At 45.5% G+C, this 23,637-nt stretch overlaps 34 non-coding genes and 1 pseudogene across 34 annotated transcripts; all 35 read right to left on the bottom strand.

Annotated features, from left to right (window-relative positions):
• Window positions 1-1,474: 1,474 nt before the first annotated feature.
• On the bottom strand, window positions 1,475-1,615 carry LOC141168224 (U4 spliceosomal RNA). The gene has a single exon (XR_012251969.1). It is a non-coding gene; the product is annotated as a U4 spliceosomal RNA (small nuclear RNA).
• A 280-nt stretch (window positions 1,616-1,895) lies between these two features.
• Window positions 1,896-2,036, bottom strand: LOC141168385 (U4 spliceosomal RNA). The gene has a single exon (XR_012252123.1). It is a non-coding gene; the product is annotated as a U4 spliceosomal RNA (small nuclear RNA).
• A 280-nt stretch (window positions 2,037-2,316) lies between these two features.
• On the bottom strand, window positions 2,317-2,457 carry LOC141168258 (U4 spliceosomal RNA). The gene has a single exon (XR_012252001.1). It is a non-coding gene; the product is annotated as a U4 spliceosomal RNA (small nuclear RNA).
• Window positions 2,458-2,738: 281 nt separating this feature from the next.
• LOC141167694 (U4 spliceosomal RNA) lies at window positions 2,739-2,879 on the bottom strand. The gene has a single exon (XR_012251487.1). It is a non-coding gene; the product is annotated as a U4 spliceosomal RNA (small nuclear RNA).
• A 280-nt stretch (window positions 2,880-3,159) lies between these two features.
• On the bottom strand, window positions 3,160-3,300 carry LOC141167794 (U4 spliceosomal RNA). The gene has a single exon (XR_012251584.1). It is a non-coding gene; the product is annotated as a U4 spliceosomal RNA (small nuclear RNA).
• Window positions 3,301-3,580: 280 nt separating this feature from the next.
• Window positions 3,581-3,721, bottom strand: LOC141167798 (U4 spliceosomal RNA). The gene has a single exon (XR_012251588.1). It is a non-coding gene; the product is annotated as a U4 spliceosomal RNA (small nuclear RNA).
• Window positions 3,722-3,998: 277 nt separating this feature from the next.
• Window positions 3,999-4,139, bottom strand: LOC141167763 (U4 spliceosomal RNA). The gene has a single exon (XR_012251554.1). It is a non-coding gene; the product is annotated as a U4 spliceosomal RNA (small nuclear RNA).
• A 280-nt stretch (window positions 4,140-4,419) lies between these two features.
• LOC141168456 (U4 spliceosomal RNA) lies at window positions 4,420-4,560 on the bottom strand. Its single transcript, XR_012252193.1, has one exon. It is a non-coding gene; the product is annotated as a U4 spliceosomal RNA (small nuclear RNA).
• A 3,931-nt stretch (window positions 4,561-8,491) lies between these two features.
• LOC141168255 (U4 spliceosomal RNA) lies at window positions 8,492-8,632 on the bottom strand. The gene has a single exon (XR_012251998.1). It is a non-coding gene; the product is annotated as a U4 spliceosomal RNA (small nuclear RNA).
• Window positions 8,633-8,912: 280 nt separating this feature from the next.
• On the bottom strand, window positions 8,913-9,053 carry LOC141168138 (U4 spliceosomal RNA). Its single transcript, XR_012251888.1, has one exon. It is a non-coding gene; the product is annotated as a U4 spliceosomal RNA (small nuclear RNA).
• A 280-nt stretch (window positions 9,054-9,333) lies between these two features.
• Window positions 9,334-9,474, bottom strand: LOC141167928 (U4 spliceosomal RNA). The gene has a single exon (XR_012251708.1). It is a non-coding gene; the product is annotated as a U4 spliceosomal RNA (small nuclear RNA).
• A 280-nt stretch (window positions 9,475-9,754) lies between these two features.
• On the bottom strand, window positions 9,755-9,895 carry LOC141167690 (U4 spliceosomal RNA). The gene has a single exon (XR_012251482.1). It is a non-coding gene; the product is annotated as a U4 spliceosomal RNA (small nuclear RNA).
• A 280-nt stretch (window positions 9,896-10,175) lies between these two features.
• LOC141168192 (U4 spliceosomal RNA) lies at window positions 10,176-10,316 on the bottom strand. Its single transcript, XR_012251939.1, has one exon. It is a non-coding gene; the product is annotated as a U4 spliceosomal RNA (small nuclear RNA).
• A 280-nt stretch (window positions 10,317-10,596) lies between these two features.
• LOC141167783 (U4 spliceosomal RNA) lies at window positions 10,597-10,737 on the bottom strand. The gene has a single exon (XR_012251573.1). It is a non-coding gene; the product is annotated as a U4 spliceosomal RNA (small nuclear RNA).
• A 280-nt stretch (window positions 10,738-11,017) lies between these two features.
• On the bottom strand, window positions 11,018-11,158 carry LOC141168404 (U4 spliceosomal RNA). Its single transcript, XR_012252141.1, has one exon. It is a non-coding gene; the product is annotated as a U4 spliceosomal RNA (small nuclear RNA).
• A 280-nt stretch (window positions 11,159-11,438) lies between these two features.
• LOC141167749 (U4 spliceosomal RNA) lies at window positions 11,439-11,579 on the bottom strand. The gene has a single exon (XR_012251540.1). It is a non-coding gene; the product is annotated as a U4 spliceosomal RNA (small nuclear RNA).
• Window positions 11,580-11,859: 280 nt separating this feature from the next.
• LOC141167755 (U4 spliceosomal RNA) lies at window positions 11,860-12,000 on the bottom strand. The gene has a single exon (XR_012251546.1). It is a non-coding gene; the product is annotated as a U4 spliceosomal RNA (small nuclear RNA).
• A 280-nt stretch (window positions 12,001-12,280) lies between these two features.
• Window positions 12,281-12,421, bottom strand: LOC141167881 (U4 spliceosomal RNA). Its single transcript, XR_012251666.1, has one exon. It is a non-coding gene; the product is annotated as a U4 spliceosomal RNA (small nuclear RNA).
• Window positions 12,422-12,701: 280 nt separating this feature from the next.
• Window positions 12,702-12,842, bottom strand: LOC141167873 (U4 spliceosomal RNA). The gene has a single exon (XR_012251659.1). It is a non-coding gene; the product is annotated as a U4 spliceosomal RNA (small nuclear RNA).
• Window positions 12,843-13,123: 281 nt separating this feature from the next.
• On the bottom strand, window positions 13,124-13,264 carry LOC141167644 (U4 spliceosomal RNA). The gene has a single exon (XR_012251437.1). It is a non-coding gene; the product is annotated as a U4 spliceosomal RNA (small nuclear RNA).
• Window positions 13,265-13,544: 280 nt separating this feature from the next.
• Window positions 13,545-13,685, bottom strand: LOC141168313 (U4 spliceosomal RNA). The gene has a single exon (XR_012252054.1). It is a non-coding gene; the product is annotated as a U4 spliceosomal RNA (small nuclear RNA).
• Window positions 13,686-13,962: 277 nt separating this feature from the next.
• LOC141168501 (U4 spliceosomal RNA) lies at window positions 13,963-14,103 on the bottom strand. The gene has a single exon (XR_012252235.1). It is a non-coding gene; the product is annotated as a U4 spliceosomal RNA (small nuclear RNA).
• A 275-nt stretch (window positions 14,104-14,378) lies between these two features.
• Window positions 14,379-14,519, bottom strand: LOC141168176 (U4 spliceosomal RNA). The gene has a single exon (XR_012251924.1). It is a non-coding gene; the product is annotated as a U4 spliceosomal RNA (small nuclear RNA).
• A 280-nt stretch (window positions 14,520-14,799) lies between these two features.
• LOC141167667 (U4 spliceosomal RNA) lies at window positions 14,800-14,940 on the bottom strand. Its single transcript, XR_012251460.1, has one exon. It is a non-coding gene; the product is annotated as a U4 spliceosomal RNA (small nuclear RNA).
• A 280-nt stretch (window positions 14,941-15,220) lies between these two features.
• Window positions 15,221-15,361, bottom strand: LOC141168187 (U4 spliceosomal RNA). Its single transcript, XR_012251934.1, has one exon. It is a non-coding gene; the product is annotated as a U4 spliceosomal RNA (small nuclear RNA).
• Window positions 15,362-15,641: 280 nt separating this feature from the next.
• Window positions 15,642-15,782, bottom strand: LOC141168078 (U4 spliceosomal RNA). Its single transcript, XR_012251830.1, has one exon. It is a non-coding gene; the product is annotated as a U4 spliceosomal RNA (small nuclear RNA).
• A 280-nt stretch (window positions 15,783-16,062) lies between these two features.
• LOC141167636 (U4 spliceosomal RNA) lies at window positions 16,063-16,203 on the bottom strand. The gene has a single exon (XR_012251430.1). It is a non-coding gene; the product is annotated as a U4 spliceosomal RNA (small nuclear RNA).
• A 280-nt stretch (window positions 16,204-16,483) lies between these two features.
• LOC141167738 (U4 spliceosomal RNA) lies at window positions 16,484-16,624 on the bottom strand. Its single transcript, XR_012251529.1, has one exon. It is a non-coding gene; the product is annotated as a U4 spliceosomal RNA (small nuclear RNA).
• Window positions 16,625-16,910: 286 nt separating this feature from the next.
• LOC141167773 (U4 spliceosomal RNA) lies at window positions 16,911-17,051 on the bottom strand. Its single transcript, XR_012251563.1, has one exon. It is a non-coding gene; the product is annotated as a U4 spliceosomal RNA (small nuclear RNA).
• Window positions 17,052-17,331: 280 nt separating this feature from the next.
• On the bottom strand, window positions 17,332-17,472 carry LOC141168451 (U4 spliceosomal RNA). Its single transcript, XR_012252187.1, has one exon. It is a non-coding gene; the product is annotated as a U4 spliceosomal RNA (small nuclear RNA).
• A 280-nt stretch (window positions 17,473-17,752) lies between these two features.
• On the bottom strand, window positions 17,753-17,893 carry LOC141167856 (U4 spliceosomal RNA). Its single transcript, XR_012251642.1, has one exon. It is a non-coding gene; the product is annotated as a U4 spliceosomal RNA (small nuclear RNA).
• Window positions 17,894-19,745: 1,852 nt separating this feature from the next.
• LOC141167975 (U4 spliceosomal RNA) lies at window positions 19,746-19,886 on the bottom strand. The gene has a single exon (XR_012251749.1). It is a non-coding gene; the product is annotated as a U4 spliceosomal RNA (small nuclear RNA).
• A 280-nt stretch (window positions 19,887-20,166) lies between these two features.
• LOC141168521 (U4 spliceosomal RNA) lies at window positions 20,167-20,307 on the bottom strand. The gene has a single exon (XR_012252255.1). It is a non-coding gene; the product is annotated as a U4 spliceosomal RNA (small nuclear RNA).
• Window positions 20,308-20,581: 274 nt separating this feature from the next.
• Window positions 20,582-20,722, bottom strand: LOC141167842 (U4 spliceosomal RNA). The gene has a single exon (XR_012251629.1). It is a non-coding gene; the product is annotated as a U4 spliceosomal RNA (small nuclear RNA).
• Window positions 20,723-21,002: 280 nt separating this feature from the next.
• On the bottom strand, window positions 21,003-21,125 carry LOC141168019 (U4 spliceosomal RNA; annotated as a pseudogene).
• Window positions 21,126-23,637: the final 2,512 nt, after the last annotated feature.

The raw sequence follows: 23,637 nt of genomic DNA, 5'->3' as shown, positions 1-23,637 counted from the left end.
AAAAGGACTGCAATCACAGCTATTCCCTACTCCCAAGCTATTTGTAGATTTGTGCGAAAATTGGCTTGAAATTAACAAGGTATAGCGCACACAGCAACAGCGGTGCCGTCTAACACGCAGCTGCAGCAGTGAGAAAATGGTGGCGACGGGGAAAATGGCTTGGTCTTATAGGGCAAGGACATGTGACATACACTGCCAATGACACATGCCCTTGCTTGTGTGAAAAACAGCAGTTCGCTCCGTGTGTGCGCTGCTGATAGGCTGACAGACTGCACCTCCCCACTGCAAATGCGGGAAAGAGAAAAAAAAATGGAGATCTTCATTATTCCTGCAGAGATCCATCCCCTGCCCCTCCCCCCACCCCGCTGTACACTCAAACTGCGTATTAACATTAATTTTCATCATTACTGAGAAAAAATCCAGTTATGATTTTGGTGCACGAACAGTTATCGAACATAACCTCGAACAGCCGAATTTTTCTCAAATCGTTCGTGTTCGCCGAACGGCTCGAACACCGCCCAAAACAGCTCGAATTTGAGATTGGCGAACAGTTCGAGTAGAACAACGCTCATCTCTAATTAAGTCTCCTGAGACAAAGAAAATGACGGCACTTCCACTATAAGAAATAGGTGTGAACAGGTGCTTACTAAGAGCAGCTACCTCCATATATAATGAACAAATAAAGTAGCACACTGTAACACTGAGTATATAGATATGTCTTTCCCACACATAAGCAGATGGAGGTCTCTTAGAGAGGTATTCACATTGATAGGTCCTGACATCGAGAAACGCCTTACCGCGGCTGTCAGGTACACATGAATTGGCCAATTTATGCACTAAGATTTCTCATTTATTTACAGCAGTAATGCTATTCATTTTCCATACTTCATATTTACATGCGCTAAAAAAACTTTTTTTCAAAAATTTTTCATTTATTTCTATTTTTTACAGCAGTTATGCTATTCATATTTCATATCTATATACTCAGTGTTACAGTGTGCTACTTTATTTGTTCATTATATATGGAGGTAGCTGCTCTTAGTAAGCACCTGTTCACACCTATTTCTTATAGTGGAAGTGCCGTCATTTTCTTTGTTACTAGATTTAGCGTTGACTGAGCACTCCACCCCCACCCTCATGCCGCAGGTGGTTTTAAATGCATCAGGATCTGTCTTTCCCACACATAAGCAGACGGAGGTCTCTTAGAGAGGTATTCACATTGATAGGTCCTGACATCGAGAAACGCCTTACCGCGGCTGTCAGGTACACATGAATTGGCCAATTTATGCGCTAAGATTTCTCATTTATTTACAGCAGTAATGCTATTCATTTTCCATACTTCATATTTACATGCGCTAAAAAAACTTTTTTTCAAAAATGTTTCATTTATTTCTATTTTTTACAGCAGTTATGCTATTCATATTTCATATCTATATACTATGTGTTACAGTGTGCTACTTTATTTGTTGATAAGTCTCTTGAGAGACCAGCAAAAATTGCCTATACTGACTGTATTTGAAGTCATCATGGCGGGATATTGGAAAAAGTTTTCAATTAGCAATAATCACACCTCGGTTAAACCTCATGGGCTATGATACTGCCACTGCGCAAATTTAAATTAACTCAGGTGACCAAGAAATCCCCACTTCCAGGAAAAGCTCGTTTAAGCCATGGTGAGTTCCAAATGACCACTGCCCTTCCTCCGCTGCCACAAAGCATCCTGGGAGTTACAGTCTGAGTGCTCAAAAAAGAGGTCATTTTTGGCCATTGCAGGCAGATCAGCTCGATCTCTCCTGCTCCAAGCGAAAATTATCAATACGATGCTGTGGGGCGCAAGACTTCCTTTCCTCACTGGGAGGAGCTAACACTCTGTCATTTGCATACCATGGATTAAGTATCCTGAGAGACCAACAAAAATTGCCGATGCTGACTGTATTTCAAGTCATCATGGCAGGGCATTGGGAAAAGTTTTCAATTAGCAATAATCACGCCTCGGTTAAACCTCATAGGCTATAATACTGCCACTGCACAAAGTTAAAGTAACTCAGGTGACCAAGAAATCCCAGCTTCCAGGAGGAGCTTGTTTAAGCCATGGTGAGTTCCAAATGACCACTGCACTTCCTCCGCTGCCGCAAAGCATCCTGGGAGTTGCAGTCTGAGAGCTCAGGGAAGAGGTCATTTTTGGCCATTGCAGGCAGATCATCTAGGTCTCTCCTGTTCCAAGCAAAAATCATCACTACGATGCTGTGGGGTGCAAGATTTCCTTTCCAAATTGGGAGGAGCTAACACTCTGTCATTTGCATACCATGGATTAAGTCTCCTGAGAGACCAACAAAAATTGCCTATACTGACTGTATTTCAAGTCATCATGGCAAGATATTGGGAAAAGTTTTCAATTAGCAATAATCACACCTCGGTTAAACCTCATGGGCTACGATACTGCCACTGCGCAAAGTTAAAGTAACTCAGGAGACCAAGAAATCCCAGCTTCCAGGAAGAACTTGTTTAAGCCATGGTTAATTCCAAATGACCACTGCCCTTCCTCCGCTGCCGCAAAGCATCCTGGGAGTTGCAGTCTGAGGGCTCAGGGAAGAGATCATTTTTGGCCATTGCGGGCAGATCAGCTTGCTCTCTCCTGCTCCAAGCGAAAACCATCAATACAATGCTGTGGGGTGCAAGATTTTCTTTCCCCAATTGGAAGGAGCTAACACTCTGTCATTTGCATACCATGGATTAAGTCTCCTGAGAGACCAACAAAAATTGCCTATACTGACTGTATTTCAAGTCATCATGGCAGGATATTGGGAAAAGTTTTCAATTAGCAATAATCACACCTCGGTTAAATCTCATGGGCTACAATACTGCCACTGCGCAAAGTTATAGTAACTCAGGTGACCAAGAAATCCCAGGTTCCAGGAAGAGCTCGTTTAAGCAATGGTGAGTTTCAAATGACCACTGCCCTTCCCCCGCTGATGCAAGGCATCCTGGCAGTTGCGGTCTGAGGGCTTAGGGAAGAGGTCATTTTTGGCCATTGCGGGCAGATCAGCTCGATCTCTCCTGCTCCAAGCGAAAACCATCAATACTATGCAGTGTGGCACAACATTTCCTTTCCCCACTGGGAGGAGCTAACACTCTGTCATTTGCATACCATGAATTAAGTCTCCTGAGAGACCAACAAAATTCGCCTATGCTGACTGTATTTCAAGTCATCATGGCAGGGTATTGGGAAAAGTTTTCAATTAGCAATAATCACGCCTCAGTTAAATCTCATGGGCTACGATACTGCCACTGCGCAAAGTTAAAGTAAATCAGATGACCAAGAAATCCCCACTTCCAGGAAGTGCTCGTTTAAGCCATGGTGAGTTCCAAATGACCACTGCCCTTCCTCTGCTGCAGCATAGCATCCTGGGAGTTGCAGTCTGAGGGCTCAGGGAAGAGGTCATTTTTGGACATTGCAGGCAGATCATCTAGCTCTCTAATGTTCCAAGCGAAAATCATAAATACGATGCTGTGGGGTGCAAGATTTCCTTTCCCAATTGGGAGGAGCTAACACTCTGTCATTTGCATACCATGGATTAAGTCTCCTGAGAGACCAACAAAAATTACCGATGCTGACTGTATTTCAAATCATCATGGCGGGATATTGGGAAAAGTTTTCAGTTAGCAATAGTCACGCCTCAGTTAAACCTCATGGGCTACGATACTGCCTATGCGCAAAGTTAAAGTAACTCCGGTGACCAAGAAATCCGCACTTCCAGGAAGAGCTCGTTTAAGCCATGGTGAGTTCCAAATGACCACTGCCCTTCCCCCGCTGCCGCAAGTCATGCTGGCAGTTGCAGTCTGAGGGCTTAGGGAAGAGGTCATTTTTTTCCATTGCGGGCAGATCAGCTTGATCTCTCCAGCTCCAAGCGAAAACCATCAATACTATGCAGTGTGGCACATTTCCTTTCCCCACTGGGAGGAGCTAACACTCTGTCATTTGCATACCATGGATTAAGTCTCCTGAGAGACCAACAAAAATTGCCTATGCTGACTGTATTTCAAGTTATCATGGCAGGGTATTGAGAAAAGTTTTCAATTAGCAATAATCACGCCTCGCTTAAACCTCATGGGCTACGATACTGCCACTGCGCAAAATTAAAGTAACTCAGGTGCCCAAGAAAACCCCACTTCCAGTAAGAGCTCGTTTAAGTCATGGTGAGTTCCAAATGACCACTGCCCTTCCCCCGCTACTGCAAGGCATACTGGCAGTTGCAGTCTGAGGGCTCAGGGAAGAGGTCATTTTTGCCCATTGCAGGCAGATCAGCTCGCTCTCTCCAGCTCCAAGCGAAAACCATCAATACTATGCTGTGGGGCGAAAGATTTCCTTTCCCAATTGGGAGGAGCTAACACTCTGTGATTTGCATACCATGGATTAAGTCTCCTGAGAGACCAACAAAAATTGCCGATGCTGACTGTATTTCAAGTCATCATGGTGGAGTATTAGGAAAAGTTTTCAATTAGCAATAATAACGCCTCGGTTAAACCTCATGGGCTACGATACTGCCACTGCGCAAAGTTAAAGTAACTCAGGTATCCAAGAAAACCCCACTTCCAGGAAGATCTCGTTTAACCCCTTAAGCCCCGCGGGTGGTTTGCACGTTAATGACCGGGCCAATTTTTACAATTCTGACCACTGTCACTTTATGAAGTAATTATTCTGGAACGCTTCAACGGATCCCCCTGATTCTGAGATTATTTTTTCGAGACATATTGTACTTCATGATTGTGGAAAAATTTCTTCGATATCACTTGTGCTTATTTGTGAAAAAAACAGAAATTTGGCGAAAATGTTGAAAATTTCGCAATTTTCAAAATTTGAATTTTTAAGACCTGAAATCAGAGCGATATGTCACACATAATAACATTTCCCACATGTCTACTTTACATCAGCACAATTTTGGAACCAAAATATTTTTTTTGCTAGGGAGCTATAAGGGTTAAAAGTTGACCAGCGATTTCTCATTTTTCTCATTTTTCCAACAAAATTTACAAAACCATTTTTTTAGGGACCACATCACATTTGAAGTCACTTGGAGAGGTCTTTTTGACAGAAAATACCCAAAAGTGACACCATTCTAAAATCTGCACCCCTCAAGGTGCTCAAAACCACATTCAAGAACTTTATTAACCCTTCAGGTGCTTCACAGGAATTTTTTGAATGTGGAAGAAAAAATGAACATTTAACTTTTTTCACTAAAATGTTACTTTAGACCCAATTTTTTTTATTTTCACAGGGGTAACAAGAAAAAATGGACCCCAAAATTTGTTGTGCAATTTCCCCTGGGCACGCAGATACCCAATATTTGGGGAAAAAACACTGTCTGGGTGCACGGCAGGGCTTGGAAGGGAAGGAGCGCCATTTGACTTTTTGATTGTAAAATTTGCTTGAATAATTAGCGGACACCATGTTGTGTTTGGAGAGCCCCTGTGTGCCCAAACTTTGGAGCTCCCCCACAAGTGACCCCATTTTGGAAACTAGACCCCCCAAGGCACCTTTATAGATGCATAGTGAGCACTTGGAACCCCCAGGTGCTTCAGAAATTGATTTGTAAAAATGAAAAAGTGAAAAATAAAACACTTTTTCATTTTTACGAATCAATTTGTGAAGCAGCTAGGGGTCCCAAGTGCTCACTATGCATCTAGATAGGTGCCTTGGGAGGTCTAGTTTCCAAAATGGGGTCACTTGTGGGGGAGCTCCAATGTTTGGACACACAGGGACTCTCTAAATACAACATGGTATCCGCTAACAAATTGAATGGAAAATCGGCTCAAATTGTTAGCGGACACCACATTGCGTTTGGAGAGCCCCTCTGTGCCCAAACTTTGGAGCTCCCCCACAAGTGACCCAATTTTGGAAACTAGACCCCCCAAGGCACCTTTCTAGATGCATAGTGAGCACCTGTAACCCCCAGGTGCTTCACAAATTGATTCATAAAAATGAAAAAGTGTTTTTTTTTCACTTTTTCATTTTTACGAATCAATTTGTGAAGCACCTGGGGGTTCCAAGTGATCACTATGCATCTAGATAGGTGCCTTGGGGGGTCTAGTTTCCAAAATGGGGTCACTTGTGGGGGAGCTCCAATGTTTGGGCACACAGGGGCTCTCCAAACGCAACATGGCGTCCGCTAACAATTTGAGCCGATTTTCCATTCAATTTGTTAGCGGACACCATGTCGCGTTTGGAGAGCCCGTGATGTGCCTAAACAGTGGAGCTCCCCCACAAGTGTCCCCATTTTGGAAACTATACCCCTCAAGGATTTTATTAAGGTGTATAGTGAACATTTTGAACCCAGAGGTACGGCACAGAATTTGTTTACATTAGGTCATCATATTGAATAAGTTGTCATTATTCTTGAGCGCAAGTGCTCGCTACTTGAGTTTGCATCGGGTACTCAGGTATGCACCATGTACAGCGTGTGCTCAAGTGACATGCTCGAGTCCCTGCTCCGCATGTTTCACGGTTATTAGACACCCAAAAAAAAACATGCGGGGATCGCTCGTGCATGGCAGGCAATCCCCGTAAAGTTTTTTGGCCGCGAAGCATATGGGGCAGAGACTCTAGCATGTCACTCAAATACCCACGCTACTCAATGCATACCAGAGCACCCGATGCAAACTCAAGTAGCGAGCACTTGCTCTCAACACTAGTCGCCATATCGTCATCTTTTTTACTTACTTTTGAAAAAAATCCCAACCCCAGCCCTAACCCTAGCACAACCCTAGCCCTAGCACAACCCTAGCCCCAGCACAACCCTAGCCCCAAACCCAGCCCTAACCCTAGCCCAATCCTAACCCAAGAGTTTATTTTTGACGCCGTTCCTTGTGCGGTATAAGTGATTAGACGACTTTATTCTTCGGGTCGGTGTGATTACAGCAATGCCAGAATCATATGGGGTTTTTATGACAGACAGCTGTCACACACTAAAAGACGCATTTTTTGTAAAATCTAGTTTTTGCATCGCCATATTTTGAGAGCTATAATTTTTCCAGATTTTGGCAGACAGTCATGTGACGGCTCGTTTTTTGCGGGATGACTTGACGTTGTTATTGGTGCCATTTTCAGGCACGTGACATTTTTTGATCGCTTTCTATTCCGATTTTTGGGAGGCAGAATAAACAAAAACCAACAATTCAGGAATTATTTTTTTTTTTATTTTTATTCTGTTCCGCGTGTGGTAAAATTGATGAGGTAGCTTTATTCTTCGGGTCAGTACGTTTACAGCGGTACCACATTTGTATCATTTTTCTATGTTTTGGCGCTTATACACAATAAAAGCTATTTTATAGAAAAAAATATTTTTTAGCATAGCTTTATTCTGAGAGCTATAACTTTTTTATTTTTCGTCTGATGGAGCTGTATGGTGGCTTGTTTTTTGCGGACGAGATGACGTTTTCAGCGGTATTATTGTTATTTATATGCGTCTTTTTCATCGCGTGTTATCCCACTTTTTGTTTGGCGGTATGGTGATAAAGCATTGTTTTTTGCTTCGTTTTTTTTTTTTTTACCGTGTTCACTGAAGGGGTTAACTAGTGGGACAGTTTTATAGGTCAGGTTGTTCCGGACACGGCGATGCCAAATATGTGTACTTTTATTGTTTTTTTTTTTTTTTTTTTATAATAATATTTATTGATGGGTACATTATATTTTTATTTTTGGAGTATTATTTTTTTTATTTTTTTATAATATTTTTGCACATTTTTTTTTTTTTTTTCCACTTTCACAGTTTATACACTTTATCCCACTCTGGGACTTTCACTTTTTTTTTTCTGATCGCCTGCATGGCACAGGAATGAAGCACCATCCCTATGCCATGAAGGCTGTCAGAAGTGCACAGTGTGAAGATTTCTTGGAGATGCACTGCGCATGCCCAAGCAATCTTCCTGCTCTCTGGTGACCCGTATGTTGTCATGACGACATCGGGTCGTCATGGCAACACCCGGGAAGCCTTTGCAAACTGCGCTGGAAGCCGGGAGAGGAGGTGAGTATCGCCGATCACCTCCCCTTGCCCCCGCAATGCCGCGATCGACTTCAATCGCAGCATCGCGGGGGTTAATGTGCTGGGAGCGGTGCAGGACCGCTCCCTGCACATAGTACCGGGTGTCAGCTGTGACAATCAGCTGACACCCGGTGGCGATCGCCATGACGTACTAATACGGGTCTGGCTGTTAAGTCCCATGGCACAGACGCGTATTAGTACGTCAGATGTTATTAAGGGGTTAAGCCATGGTGAGTTCCGAATGACCACTGCCCTTCCTCCACTGCCGCAAAGCATCCTGGGAGTTACAGTCTGAGTGCTCAGAGAAGAGTTCATTTTTGGCCATTGCAGGCAGATCAGCTCAATCTCTCCTGCTCCAAGCGAAAATCATCAATACGATGCTGTGGGGCGCAAGACTTCCTTTCCCCACTGGGAAGAGCTAACACTCTGTCATTTGCATACCATGGATTAAGTCTCCTGAGGGACCAACAAAAATTGCCTATACTGACTGTATTTCAAGTCATCATGGCGGGATATTAGGAAAAGTTTTCAATTAGCAATAATCACGCCTCAGTTAAACCTCATGGGCTATGATACTGCCACTGCGCAAAGTTAAAGTAACTTAGGTGACCAAGAAATCCCCACTTCCAGGAAGTGCTCGTTTAAGCCATGGTAAGTTCCAAATGACCACTGCCCTTCCTCCGCTGCCACAAAGCATCCTGGGAGTTGCAGTCTGAGGGCTCAGGGAAGAGTTCATTTTTGCCAATTGCAGGCAGATCATCTAGCTGTCTCCTGTTCCAAGCAAAAATCATCACTACGATGCAGTGGGGTACAAGATTTCCTTTCCCAATTGGGAGGAGCTAACACTCTGTCATTTGAATACCATGGATTAAGTCTCCTGAGAGACCAACAAAAATTGCCGATGCTGACTGTATTTCAAGTCATCATGGCGGGATATTGGGAAAAGTTTTCAATTAGCAATAATCACACCTCGGTTAAACCTCATGGGCTACAATACTGCCACTGCGCAAAGTTAAAGTAACTCAGGTGACCAAGAAATCTCCACTTCCAGGAAGAGCTCGTTTAAGCCATGGTGAGTTCCAAATGACCACTGCCCTTCCCCCGCTACCGTAAGGCATCCTGGCAGTTGCAATCTGAGGGCTCAGGGAAGAGTTCATTTTTGGCCATTGCGGGCAGATCAGCTCGCTCTCTCCTGCTCCAAGCGAAAACCATCAATACGATGCAGTGCGGAACAACATTTCCTTTCCCCACTGGGAGTAGCTAACACTCTGTCATTTGCATACCATGGATTAAGTCTCCTGAGAGACCAACAAAAATTTCCGATGCTGAATGTATTTCAAGTCATCATGGCGGGCTATTGGGAAAAGTTTTCAATCAGCAATAATCCCGGCTCGGTTAAACCTCATGGGCTATGATACTGCCGCTGAGCAAAGTTAAAGTAACTCAGGTGACCAAGAAATCCCAGCTTCCAGGAAGAGTGTGTTTGAGCCTTGGTGAGTTCTAAATGACCACTGCCCTTCCCCCGCTACCGCAAGGCATCCTGGCAGTTGCAGTCTGAGTGCTCAGAGAAGAGGTCATTTTTCTCCATTGCAGGCAGATCAGCTCGATCTCTCCTGCTCCAAGCGAAAACCATCAATACGATGCTGTGGGGCGCAAGACTTCCTTTCCCAACTGGGAGGAGCTAACACTCTGTCATTTGCATACCATGGATTAAGTCTCCAGAGAGACCAACAAAAATTGCATATGCTGACTGTATTTCAAGTCATCATGGCGGGGTATTGGGAAAGCTTTTCAATTAGCAATAATCACGCCTCGGTTAAACCTCATGGGCTACAATACTACCACTGCGCAAAGTTAACGTTACTCAGGTGACCAATAAATCCCCACTTCCAGGAAGAGCTCGTTTAAGCCATGGTGAGTTCCAATTGACCACTGCCCTTCCTCCGCTGCCGCAAAACATCCTGGGAGTTGCAGTCTGAGGGCTCAGGGAAGAGGTCATTTTTGGAGATTGCAGGCAGATCATCTAGCTCTCTCCTGTTCCAAGCGAAAATCATCAATACGATGCTGTGGGGCGCAAGATTTCCTTTCCCAATTGGGAGGAGCTAACACTCTGTCATTTGCATACCATGGATTTAGTCTCCTGAGAGACCAACAAAAATTGCCTATACTGACTGTATTTCAAGTCATCACGGCGGGGTATTGGGAAAAGTTTTCAATTAGCAATAATCACGCCTCAGTTAAACCTCATGGGCTACGATACTGCCACTGCGCAAAGTTAAAATAACTCAGGAGACCAAGAAATCCCAGCTTCCAGGAAGAGCTTGTTTAAGCCATGGTTAGTTCCAAATGACCGCTGCCCTTCCTCCGCTGCCACAAAGCATCCTGGGAGTTGCAGTCTGAGTGCTCTGGGAAGAGGTCATTTTTGGACATTGCAGGCAGATCATCTAGCTCTCTCCTGTTCCAAGCAAATATGATCAATACGATGCTGTGAGGTGCAAGATTTCCAACCACAATTGGGAGGAGCAAACACTCTGTCATTTGCATACCATGGATTAAGTCTCCTGAGAGACCAACAAAAATTGCCGATGCTGATTGTATTTCAAGTCATCATGGCAGGATATTGGGAAAAGTTTTCAATTAGCAATAATCACGCCTCGGTTAAACCTCATGAGCTACGAAACTGCAACTGCGCAAAGTTAAAGTTACTCAGATGACCAAGAAATCCCCAGTTCCAGGAAGAGCTCGTTTATGCCATAGTGAGTTCCAAATGACCACTGCCCTTCCTCCGCTGCCGCAAAGCATCCTGGGAGTTGCAGTCAGAGGGCTCAGGGAAGAGGTCATTTTTGGAGATTGCAGGCAGATCATCTAACTCTCTCCTGTTCCAAGCGAAAATCATCAATATGATGCTGTGGGGCGCAAGATTTCCTTTGCCAATTGGGAGGAGCTAACACTCTGTCATTTGCATACCATGGATTAAGTCTCCTGAGAGACGAACAAAAATTGTCAGTGCTGACTGTATTTAAAGTCATCATGGCGGGCTATTGGGAAAAGTTTTCAATTAGCAATAATCACGCCTCGGTTAAACCTCATTGGCTACCATACTGCCACTGCGCAAAGTTAAAGTAACTCATGTGACCATGAAACCCCCACTTCCAGGAAGAGATCCTTTAAGCCATGGTGAGTTCCATATGACCACTGCCCTTCCCCCGCTGCCGCAAGGCTTCCTGGCAGTTGCAGTCTGAGGGATCAGAGAAGTCGTCATTTTTGGCCATTGCGGGCAGATTAGCTCGCTCTGTCCTGCTCCAAGCGAAAACCATCAATACGATGCATTGCGGAACAACATTTCCTTTCCCCACTGGGAGGAGCTAACACTCTGTCATTTGCATACCATGGATTAAGTCTCCTGAGAGACCAACAAAAATTGACGATGCTGACTGTATTTCAAGTCATCATGGTGGGGCATTGGAAAAAGTTTTCAATTAGCAATAATCACGCCTCGGTTAAAACTCATGGGCTACGATACTGCCACTGCGCAAAGTTAAAGTAACTCAGGTGACCAAGAAATCCCAGCTTCCAGGAAGAGCTAGTTTAAGCCAAGGTGAGTTTCAAATGACCACTGCCCTTCCTCCGCTGCCACAAAGCATCCTGGGAGTTGTAGTCTGAGTGCTCAGGTAAGAGGTCATTTTCGGCCATTGCGGGCAGATCAGCTCGCTCTCTCCTGCTCCAAGCTAAAACTATCAATACGATGCAGAGCGGAACAACATTTCCTTTCCTCACTGGGAGGAGGTAACACTCTGTTATTTGCATACCATGGATTAAGTCTCCTTTGAGACCAACAAAAATTGCCTATGCTGACTGTATTTCAAGTCATCATGGCGGGATATTGGGAAAAGTTTTCATTTAGCAATTATCACGCCTTGGTTAAACCTTATGGGCTACGATACTGCCACTGCACAACGTTAAAGTAACTCAGGTGACCAAGAAATCCCAGCTTCCAGGAAGAGCTCGTTTAAGCAATGGTGAGTTCCAAATGACCACTACCCTTCCCCCGCTGCCGCAAGGCATCCTGGCAGTGGCAGTCTGAGGGCTTAGGGAAGAGGTCATTTTTGGCCATTGCAGGCAGATCAGCTCGCTCTCTCCTGTTCCAAGCGAAAATCATCAATACGATGCAGTGGAGCGCAAGATTTCCTTTCCCAATTGAGAGGAGCTAACACTCAGTCATTTGCTTACCACAGATTAAGTCTCCTGAGAGACCAACAAAAATTGCCTATGCTGACTGTATTTCAAGTCTTCATGGCGGGGTATTAGGAAAAGATTTCAATTAGTAATATTCACGCCTCGCTTTAACCTCATGGGCTACGATACTGCCACTGCGCAAAGATGAAGTAACTCAGGTGACCAAGAAATCCCAGCTTCCAGGAAGAGCTTGTTTAAGCCATGGTGAGTTCCAAATGACCACTGCCCTTACTCCGCTGCCGCAAAGCATCCTGGGAGTTGCAGTCTGAGGGCTCAGGGAAGAGGTCATTTTTGGAGATTGCAGGCAGATCATCTAGCTCTCTCCTGTTCCAAGCGAAAATCATCAATACGATGCTGTGGGGCACAAGATTTCCTTTCCCAAATGGGAGGAGCTAACACTCTGTCATTTGCATACCATGGATTAAGTCTCCTGAGAGATGAACAAAAATTGTCAGTGCTGACTGTATTTCAAGTCATCATGGCGGGCTATTGGGAAAAGTTTTCAATTAGCAATAATCACGCCTCGGTTAAAACTCATGGGCTACCATACTGCCTCTGCGCAAAGTTAAAGTAACTCATGTGACCATGAAATCCCCACTTCCAGGAAGAGATCCTTTAAGCCATAGTGAGTTCCATATGACCACTGCCCTTCCCCCGCTGCCGCAAGGCATCCTGGCAGTTGCAGTCTGAGGGATCAGAGAAGAGGTCATTTTTGGCCATTGCGGGCAGATTAGCTCGCTCTGTCCTGCTCCAAGCGAAAACCATCAATACGATGCAGTGCGGAGCAACATTTCCTTTCCCCCACTGGGAGAAGCTAACACTCTGACAATTGCATACCATGGATTAAGTCTCCTGAGAGACCAACAAAAATTGCCGGTGCTGACTGTATTTCAAATCATCAGGGTGGGCTATTGGGAAAAGTTTTCAATTAGCAATAATCATGCCTCAGTTAAACCTCATGGGCTATGATACTGCCACTGCGCAAAATTAAAGTAACTCAGGTGACCAAGAAATCCCCACTTCCAGGAAGAGATTGTTTAAGCCATGGTGAATTCCAAATGACCACTGCCCTTCCTCCGCTGCCGCAAGGCATCCTGGCAGTTGCAGTCTGAGGGCTCAGGGAAGAGGTCATTTTTGGACATTGCAGGCAGATCATCTACCTCTCTCCTGATCCAAGCGAAAATCAGCAATACGATGCTGTGGGGCGCAAGATTTCCTTTCCCAATTGGGGGGAGCTAACACTCTGTCATTTGCATACCATGGATTAAGTCTCCTGAGAGACCAACAAAAATTGCCTATGCTGACTGTATTTCAAATCATCATGGCGGGATATTGGGCAAAGTTTTCAATTAGCAATAATCACGCCTAGGTTAAACCTCATGGGCTACGATACTGCCACTGCGCAAAGTTAAAGTAACTTAGGTGACCAAGAATTCCCACTTCCAGAAAGAGCTTGTTTAAGCCATGGTTAGTTCCAAATGACCACTGCCTTCCTGCGCAGCCGCAAAGCATCCTGGGAGTTGCAGTCTGAGGGCTCAGAGCAGAGGTCATTTTGGCCATTGCAGGCAGATCAGCTCGATCTCTCCTGCTCTAAGCAAAAATCATCAATATGATGCTGTGGGGCGCAAGACTTCCTTTCCCCACTGGGAGGAGCTAACACTCTGTCATTTGCATACCATGGATTAAGTCTCCAGAGAGACCAACAAAAATTGCCTATGCTGACTGTATTTCAAGTCATCATGGCGGGATATCGAGAAAAGTTTTCAATTAGCAATAATCACGCCTCGGTTAAACCTCATGGGCTATGATACTACCACTGCGAAAACTATCTCAGGTGACCAAGAAATCCCCACTTCCAGAAAGAGCTCGTTTAAGCCATGGTGAGTTCCAAATGATCACTGCCCTTCCTCCTCTGCCGCAAAGCATCCTGGGATTTGCAGTCTGAGGGCTCAGGGAAGAGGTCATTTTTGGACATTGCAGGCAGCTCATCTATCTCTCTCCTGATCCAAGCGAAAATCAGAAATACGTTGCTGTGGGGCGCAAGATTTCCTTTCCTCAATTGTGAGGAGCTAACACTCTGTCATTTGCATACCATGTATTAAGTCTCCTGAGAAACCATCAAAAATTGCCGATGCTGACTGTATTTCAAGTCATCATGGCGGGATATTGGGAAGAGTTTTCAATTAGCAATAATCACGCCTCGGTTAAACCTCATGGGCTACAATACTGCCACTGCGCAAAGTTAAAGTTACTCAGGTGACCAAGAAATCCCCACTTCCAGGAAGTGCTCGTTTAAGACATGGTGAGTTCCAAATGACCACTGCCCTTCCTCTGCTGCCACATAGCATCCTGGGAGTTGCAGTCTGAGGGCTCAGGGAAGAGGTCATTTTTGGACATTGCAGGCAGATCATCTAGCTCTCTCCTGCTCTAAGCAAAAATCATCACTACGATGCAGTGGGGTACAAGTTTTCCTTTCCCAATTGGAAGGAGCTAACACTCTGTCATTTGCATTTCATGGATTAAGTTTCCTGAGAGACCATCAAAAATTGCCGATGCTGACTGTATTTCAAGTCATCGTGGCAGGATATTGGGAAAAGTTTTCAATTAGCAATAATCACGCCTCGGTTAAACCTAATGGGCTACGATACTGCCACTGCGCAAAGTTAAAGTAACTCAGGTGACCAAGAAATCTCCACTTACAGGAATAGCTCGTTTAAGCCATGGTGAGTTCCAAATGACCACTGCCCTTCTGCAGCTTCCGCAAGGCATCCTGGCAGTTGCAGTCTGAGGACTCAGGGAAGAGGTCATTTTTGGCCATTGCGGGCAGATCAGCTCGCTCTCTCCTGCTCCAAGCGAAAACCATCAATACGATGCAGTCCGAAACAACATTTCCTTTCCCCACTGGGAGGAGCTAACACTCAGTCATTTGCATATTATGGATTAAGTCTCCTGAGAGACCAACAAAAATTGCCTATGCTGACTGTATTTCAAGTCATCATGGCGGGACATTGGGAAAAGTTTTCAATTAGCAATAATCATGCCTCAGTTAAACCTCATGGACTACGATACTGCCACTGCGCAAAGTTAAAATAACCCAGGTGACCAAGAAGTCCCAAGTTCTAGAAAAAGCTTGTTTAAGCCATGGTGAGTTCCAAATGACCTCTGGCCTTCCTCCGCTGCCGCAAAGCATCCTGGGAGTTACAGTCTGAGTGCTCAGAGAAGAGGTCATTTTTGGCCATTGCAGGCAGATCAGCTCGATCTCTCCTGCTCTAAGCAAAAATCATCAATACGATGCTGTGGGGCGCAAGACTTCCTTTCCCCACTGGGAGGAGCTAACACTCTGTTATTTGCATACCATGGATTAAGTCTCCTGAGAGACCAACAAAAATTGCCTATACTGACTGTATTTCAAGTCATCATGGCTGGGTATTGGGAAAAGTTTTCAATTAGCAATAATCACGCCTCGGTTAAACCTCATGGGCTATGATACTGCCACTGCGCAAAGTTAAAGTAACTCAGGTGACCAAGAAATCCCCACTTCCAGGAAGAGCTCGTTTAAGCCATGGTGAGTTCCAAATGACCACTGCCCTTCCCCCGCTACCGCAAGGCATCCTGGCAGTTGCAGTCTGAGGGCTCAGGGAAGAGGTCATTTTAGACCATTGCGGGCAGATCATCTCGCTCTCTTCTGCTCCAAGCGAAAACCATCAATACGATTCAATGCGGAACAACATTTCCTTTCCCCACTGAGAGGAGCTAACATTCAGTCATTTGCATATTACAGATTAAGTCTCCAGAGAGAACAACAAAAATTGCCTATGCTGACCGTATTTCAAGTCATCATGGCGGGGCATTGGGAAAAGTTTTCAATTAGCAATAATCATGCCTCGGTTAAACCTCAAATGTTACGATACTGCCACTGCACAAAGTTAAAGTAACTCAGGTGACAAAGAAATCCCAGGTTCTAGAAAAAGCTTGTTTAAGCCATGGTGAGTTCCAAATGACCACTGCCCTTCCTCCGCTTCCGCAAAGCATCCTGGGAGTTACAGTCTGAATGCTCAGAAAAGAGGTCATTTTTGGACATTGCAGGTAGATCATCTAGCTCTCTCCTGTTCCAAGCGAAAATCATCAATACGATGCTGTGGGGTGCAAGATTTCCTTTGCCAATAGGGAGGAGCTAACACTCTGTCATTTGCATACCATGGATTAAGTCTCCTGAGAGACGAACAAAAATTGCCGATTCTGACTGTATTTCAAGTCATCATGGCGAGGCATTGGGAAAAGTTTTCAATCAGCAATAATCACGCCTCGGTTAAACCTCATGGTCTATGATACTGCCGCTGAGCAAAGTTAAAGTAACTCAGGTGACCAAGAAATCCCCATCCCCACTTCCAGGAAGAGCTTGTTTAAACCTTGGTGAGTTCCAAATGACCACAGACCTTCCTGAGCTGCCGCAAAGCATCCTGGGAATTGCAGTCTGAGGACTCAGGGAAGAGGTCATTTTTGGAGATTGCAGGCAGATCATCTAGCTCTCTCCTGTTCCAAGCGAAAATCATCAATACGATGCTATGGGGCGCAAGATTTCCTTTCCCAATTGGGAGGAGCTAACATTCTGTCATTTGCATACCATGGATTAAGTCTCCTGAGAGACCAACAAAAATTGCCTATACTGACTGTATTTCAAGTCTTCATGGCGGGGTATTGGGAAAAGTTTTCAATTAACAATAATCACGCCTCAGTTAAACCTCATGAGCTACGATACTGACACTGCGCAAAGTTAAAGTAACTCAGGTGACCAAGAAATCCCCACTTCCAGGAAGAGGTCGTTTAAGCCATGGTGAGTTCCAAATGACCACTGCCCTTCCTCCGCTGCCGCAAAGCATCCTGGGAGTTGCAGTCTGAGGGCTCAGGGAAGAGGTCATTTTTGGCCATTGCGGGCAGATCAGCTCGCTCTCTCCTGCTCCAAGCGAAAACCATCAATACGATGCAGTGCGGCACAACATTTATTTTACCCACTAGAAGGAGCTAACACTCTGTCATTTGCATACCACAGATTAAGTCTCCTGAGAGACCAACAAAAATTGCCGATGCTGACTGTATTTCAAGTCATCATGGCGGGATATTGAGAAAAGTTTTCAATTAGCAATAATCATGCCTCGGTTAAACCTCATGGGCTACGATACTGCCACTGCGCAAAGTTAAAGCAACTCAGGAGACCAAGAAATCCCCACTTCCAGGAAGAGCTCGTTTAAGCCATGGTGAGTTCCAAATGACCACTGCCCTTCCCCCGCTACCGCAAGTCATCCTGGCAGTTGCAGTCTGAGGGCTCAGGGAAGAGGTCATTTTTGGCCATTGCGGGCAGATCAGCTCTCTCTCTTCTGCTCCAAGCGAAAACCATCAATACGATGCAGTGCGGAACAACATTTCATTTCCCCACTGAGAGGAGCTAACACTCAGTCATTTGCATATTACGGATTAAGTCTCCTGAGAGACCAACAAAAATTGCCTATGCTGACTGTATTTCAAGGAATCACAGCTGGATATTGGGAAAAGTTTTCAATAAGCAATAATCACACCTCGGTTAAACCTCATAGGCTACGATACCGCCACTGCGCAAAGTTAAAGTAACTCAGGTGACCAAGAAATCCCAGGTTCTAGGAAAAGCTTGTTTAAGCCATGGTGAGTTCCAAATGACCACTGCCCTTCCTCCGCTGCCGCATAGCATCCTGGGGATTGCAGTCTGAGGGCTCAGGGAAGAGGTCATTTTTGGACATTGCAGGCAGATCATCTACAGTCATGGCCAAAAGTTTTGAGAATGACACTAAAATTATATTTTCACATGATCTGCTGGCCTCTGGTTTTTATTAGTGTTTTTCTGATGTTTATATCACATACAGAAATATAATTGCACTCATATTATGAGTACCAATAGGTTTTATTGACAGTTAGAATGAGTTAATGCAGCAAGTCAATATTTGCAGTGTTGCCCCTTCTTCTTCAAGACCTCTGTAATTCTCCCTGGCATGCTCTCAATCAACTTTTGTACCAAATCCTGACTGATAGCAGTCCATTCTTGCATAATCAATTCTTGCATTTTGCCAGAATTTGTTGGTTTTTCTTTGTCCACCCGTCTCTTGATGATTGACCACAAGTTCTCAATGGGATTAAGATCTGGGGAGTTTCCAGGCCATGGACCCAAAATCTCTATGTTTTGTTCCATGTGCCATTTAGTTATCACCTTTGCTTTATGGCAAGGTGCTCCATCATGCTGGAAAAGGCATTGTTGGGCGCCAAACTGCTCTTGGACGGTTGGGAGAAGTTGCTCTAGGAGGACATTCTGGTACCATTCTTTATTCATGGCTGTGTTTTTAGGCAAGACTGTGAGTGAGCCGATTCCCTTTGCTGAGAAGCAACCCCACACATGAATGGTTTCAGGATGCTTTACAGTTGGCATGAGACAAGACTGGTGGTAGCGCTCACCTCTTCTTCTCCGAATAAGCTGTTTTCCAGATGTCCCAAACAATCGAAAAGGGGATTCATCAGAGAAAATGACTTTGCCCCAGTCCTCAGCAGTCCACTGCCTGTACCTTTTGCAGAATATCAGTCAGTCCCTGATGTTTTTTCTGGAGAGAAGTGGCTTCTTTGCTGCCCTCCTTGAAACCAGCCCTTGCTCAAAGAGTCTCCGCCTCACAGTGCGTGCAGAAGCACTCACACCAGCCTGCTGCCATTCTTGAGCAAGCTCGGCACTGCTGGTAGTCCGATACCGCAGCTGAAACAGTTTTAAGATACGGTCCTGGCGCTTGCTGGTCTTTCTTGGGCACCCTGGAGCCTTTTTGACAACAATGGAAGCTCTCTCCTTGAAGTTCTTGATGATGCGATAGAGTGTTGACTGAGGTGCAATCTTTGTAGCTGCGATACTCTTCCCTGTTAGGCCATTTTTGTGCAGTGCAATGATGGCTGCACGTGTTTCTTTAGAGATAACCATGGTTAACTGAAGAGAAGCAATGATACCAAGAACCAGCCTCCTTTTAAAGTGTCCAGTGATGTCATTCTTACTTAATCATGACTGATTGATCGCCAGCCCTGTCCTCATCAACACCCACACCTGTGTTAATGGATCAATCACTAAAACGATGTTAGCTGCTCCTTTTAAGGCAGGACTGCAATGATGTTGAAATGTGTTTTGGGGGTTAAAGTTCATTTTCTGGGCAAATATTGACTTTGCAAGTACAGTAATTGCTGTTAAGCTGATCACTCTTTGACATTCAGGAGTATATGCAAATTGCCGTTACAAAAAATAAAGCAGTAAACTTTGGAAAAATTACTATTTGTCTCATTCTCAATACTTTTGGCCATGACTATAGCTCTCTCCTGTTCCAAGCGAAAATCATCAATACGATGCTATGGGGCACAAGATTTCCTTTCCCAATTGGGAGGAGCTAACACTCTGTCATTTGCATACCATGGATTAAGTCTCCTGTGAGACCAACAAAAATTGCCGATGTTGACTGTATTTCAAGTTATCACGGCAGAATATTGGGAAAAGTTTTCCATTAGCAATAACCACTTCTCGTTTAAACCTCATGGGCTACAATACTGCCACTGCGCAAAGTTAAAGTAACTCAGGTGACCATGAAATCCCCACTTCAAGGAAGAGCTCGTTTAAGCCATGGTGAGTTCCAAATGATCACTGCCCTTCCCCCGCTACCGCTAGGCATCCTGGGAGTTGCAGTCTGAGGACTCAGGGAAGAGGTCATTTTTGGCCACTGCGGGTAGATCAGCTCGCTCTCTCATGCTCCAAGCGAAAAACGTCAATACGATGCAGTGCGGAGCAACATTTCCTTTCCCCACTGGGAGGAGCTAACACTCAGTCATTTGCATATTATGGATTAAATCTCCTGAGAGACCAACAAAAATTGCCTATGCTGACTGTATTTCAAGTCATCATGGCCAGATATTGGGAACAGTTTTCAATTAGCAATAATCTTGCCTCGGTTAAACCTCATGGGCAACGATACTGCCACTGCGTAAAGTAACTCAGGTGACCAAGAAATCCCAGGTTCTATGAAAAGCTTGTGTAAGCCATGGTGAGTTCCAAATGACCACTGCCCTTCCTCTGCTGCTGCAAAGCATCCTGGGAGTTGCAGTCTGAGTGCTCAGGGAAGAGGTCATTTTTGGCCATTGCAGGCAGATCAGCTCGATCTCTCCTGCTCCAAGCGAAAATCATCAATACGATGCTCTGGGGTGAAAGATTTCCTTTCCCCACTTGGAGGAGCTAACAATCAGTCATTTGCATACCTTGGATTAAGTCTCCTGAGAGACCAACAAAAATTGCCTATGCTGACTATATTTCAAGTCATCATCGCAGGGTATTAGGAAAAGATTTCAATTAGCAATAATCACGCCTCGGTTAAACCTCATGAGCTACGATACTGCCACTGCACCACATTAAAGTTACTCAGGTGACCAAGAAATCCCCACTTCCAGGAAGAGCTTGTTTAAGCCATGGTGAGTTCCAAATGACCACTGCCCTTCCTCCGCTGCCACAAAGCATCCTGGGAGCTGCAGTCTGAGGGCTCAGGGAAGAGGTCATTTTTGGCCATTGCAGGCAGATCAGCTCGCTCTCTCCTGCTCCAAGCGAAAACCATCAATACGATGCAGTGCGGAACAACATTTCCTTTCCCCAATGGGAGGAGCTAACACTCTGTCAGTTACATACCATGGATTAAGTCTCCTGAGAGACCAATAAAAATTTCCGATGCTGACTGTATTTCAAGTCATCATGGCGGGATATTGGGAAAAGATTTCAATTAACAATAATCACTAGTGTTGAGCATTCCGATACTGAAATATCGGGTATCGGCCGATATTCGCAGTATCGGAATTCCGATACTTAATTCCGATACTTTTATAATATCGAATACCGGAATCGGAAGTTCCCATAATGCCTGCGCTCTGCAGTGTCTGTGAAGGATGACAAGCTGGGTGGCAGCGCTCAGCTGCGATCCAGCCTGTCATCAGAATGCCATCCCAGCGTGGGAGAATTCTCCTGATTGCTTAAAAATCCGGCGGGCGGTAAAAAGCCGCCGGCTTTTAAACAATCACACAGCCCCATACTGCTTCCCCGCAGCCTCCCACCCCGATCCTCCGCTCCCCTCACCACCTCCAATCCCAATCGTAAATTAGGACCGGGCGGGGAGCGCAGCACCAAGGAGTGAAGGACCCGGGCAGGGAAGCCGGCAGTGAAAAGACTTCACCGCCGGCTTTCCCGTTCTGTGCTGCGCTTTCCCGCCGGTTATTTCAAATGAACAGCTGAGGTATCAGGTGATGCTGATCAGCTGTTCATTTGAAGTAGCCGCGGTGCCCTCAGAGGGTTCATGTGAGTTCATGCTTGACTGCATTGCATGAACTCACATGAACTTTCCCACGGCCGCACAGGTCAGCCTCACCTCCCGGACCCGTCATGATTAGTGTGTGTGCGGGGTGTGTGTGCGGGGTGTGTGTGTGCGGGGTGTGTGTGTGCGGGGTGTGTGTGTGCGGGGTGTGTGTGTGCGGGGTGTGTGTGTGTGGGGTGTGTGTGTGCGGGGTGTGTGTGTGCGGGGTGTGTGTGCGGGGTGTCTGTGCGATGTGTCTGTGCGTGCAGGCAGACATAGGCCGATGTGACACTACTACTCCCATCGGCCAATGTCTGTCCCCCGTCCACTCGTGCCAGCAGGATCAGCTTGATGGGAGCAGTAATTCCCATCAGCCTGATCCTGCTATTTAAATTGCCCTACTGTGTCCCCAATAAATGTTAGATACATGTCATTGGTGGCCAGTGGTTACCTAAAAGAAATTAGTTCATACATTACCTGTCCCCGCCGATCGCCACCTAAAATAAAGTAAAAAATAAAAAACTACACCTATACTCACCTAGACACCTAATTCCCCGAAGCCATCGATCTCCTGTAATAAAATATAAAATAATAAACCACAACCTTATCCTTACCCCTCCGTAGTAGTCCACGAGTGTCCCACGAAGATCTCCAGTTTAGAGCAGCCACATAGAATGTGACCGCTCTGAACCGCTGCCGCCGCTAGAATGACGGGGCCGTAAGGGTTCACCGGAGTTCAGGCAGCTCTGCTCCGGTTAGCTCCTTTACGGCACTGCTGTATTGTGAGAAATTCCCACGGTACAGCAGTGCCGTAAAGGAGGTCTCCGGAGCTGCGCTGCCTGAATGCACTCCGGTGACCTCAGTCAGTGGCTCCTGCTGCCGGGAGCGGACGTGTTCCCGGCAGCGTGAGCTTACAGCAGCCATGCACAGCTGTCACCTTCTCCAGATGTGACAGCTGTGCATGGTAGATCAGCGCAGGAACGTGGACAGGTAACTATTTTTTTTTAGTAAACTAAGAATTAAATAAAATGGTGTGTTTTATTTCAAATAAATTATTTTTTTCTGGGTGTAGTGTGTTTTTTCTTTTTAACACTTTGTAGGTTAGTAATGGGGGTGTCATATAGACGGCCATCATTACTAACCTGGGCTTCATGGCAGCTGGCGCTGACATGAACCCCACCACTATTACCCCCTGCCACCGCACCAGGGCAGCGTGGAAGAGCGAGGCTAAGTGCCAGAATTGGCGCATCCTATGGATGCGCCATTTCTGGGGCGGCTGACGGCTGGTGTTTCTAGCCTGGGAGGGGGCCAATATTCATGGCACCCTTCCTGAGCTATTAATATCAGCCCCCAGCTGTCTGCCTAGCCTTTGCTAGCTATTAAAATAGGGGGGACCCCACGTCATTTTTTTGGGGGGGGTCCCCCATTTTAATAGCTAGTAAAGGCTAGGTATTCAGCTGGGGGCTGATATTAGTAGCCTGGGAAGCTCCGTGGGTTTTACCCCCTTCCCAGGCTTCAAACATCTGCCCCAGCCGTCTGCTTAACCTCCGCTAGAGACTAAAATTATGGGGGATCCCACGCCATTTTTTTTTAAAATAAATCCTTTATTTTAACACTAAATGACATTTGAGGAGTTAATAAAGATGCAGTCCCTAAATTATTATTTATTTTTTAATTAATTTTTCCCAAAACTTTTGACGTGGGCTTCGCCATATTTTTGTATGCCAGCCAGGTACAGCATCCAGCTTCTATGAACGCGCCATTTTCCGGGGCGGCCGCGGACTGCAATTTTCAGCGGGGGGGGGGGGGCAGAAAGCTTGGGCCTCCCTGCGCTGCAGATTCCAGCCCCCAGCTGCCTAGTTGTACCTGGCAGGACACAAAAATAGGGAGAAGCTCCACGTTTTTTTTTTTTTAAATTATTTCATGAAATTCATGGAATAATTAAGAAAAAAAGGGCTTCCCTATATTGTTGTGTCTGGCCAGGTACAAAT

Source organism: Phyllobates terribilis, unplaced genomic scaffold (genome assembly GCF_046119375.1).
Source record: "Phyllobates terribilis strain yellow unplaced genomic scaffold, ASM4611937v1 Scaffold_11__3_contigs__length_659146591, whole genome shotgun sequence".
In the NCBI taxonomy this organism is placed as follows: Eukaryota; Metazoa; Chordata; class Amphibia; order Anura; family Dendrobatidae; genus Phyllobates; species Phyllobates terribilis.
This window is presented reverse-complemented; position numbering and strand designations above follow the sequence as displayed.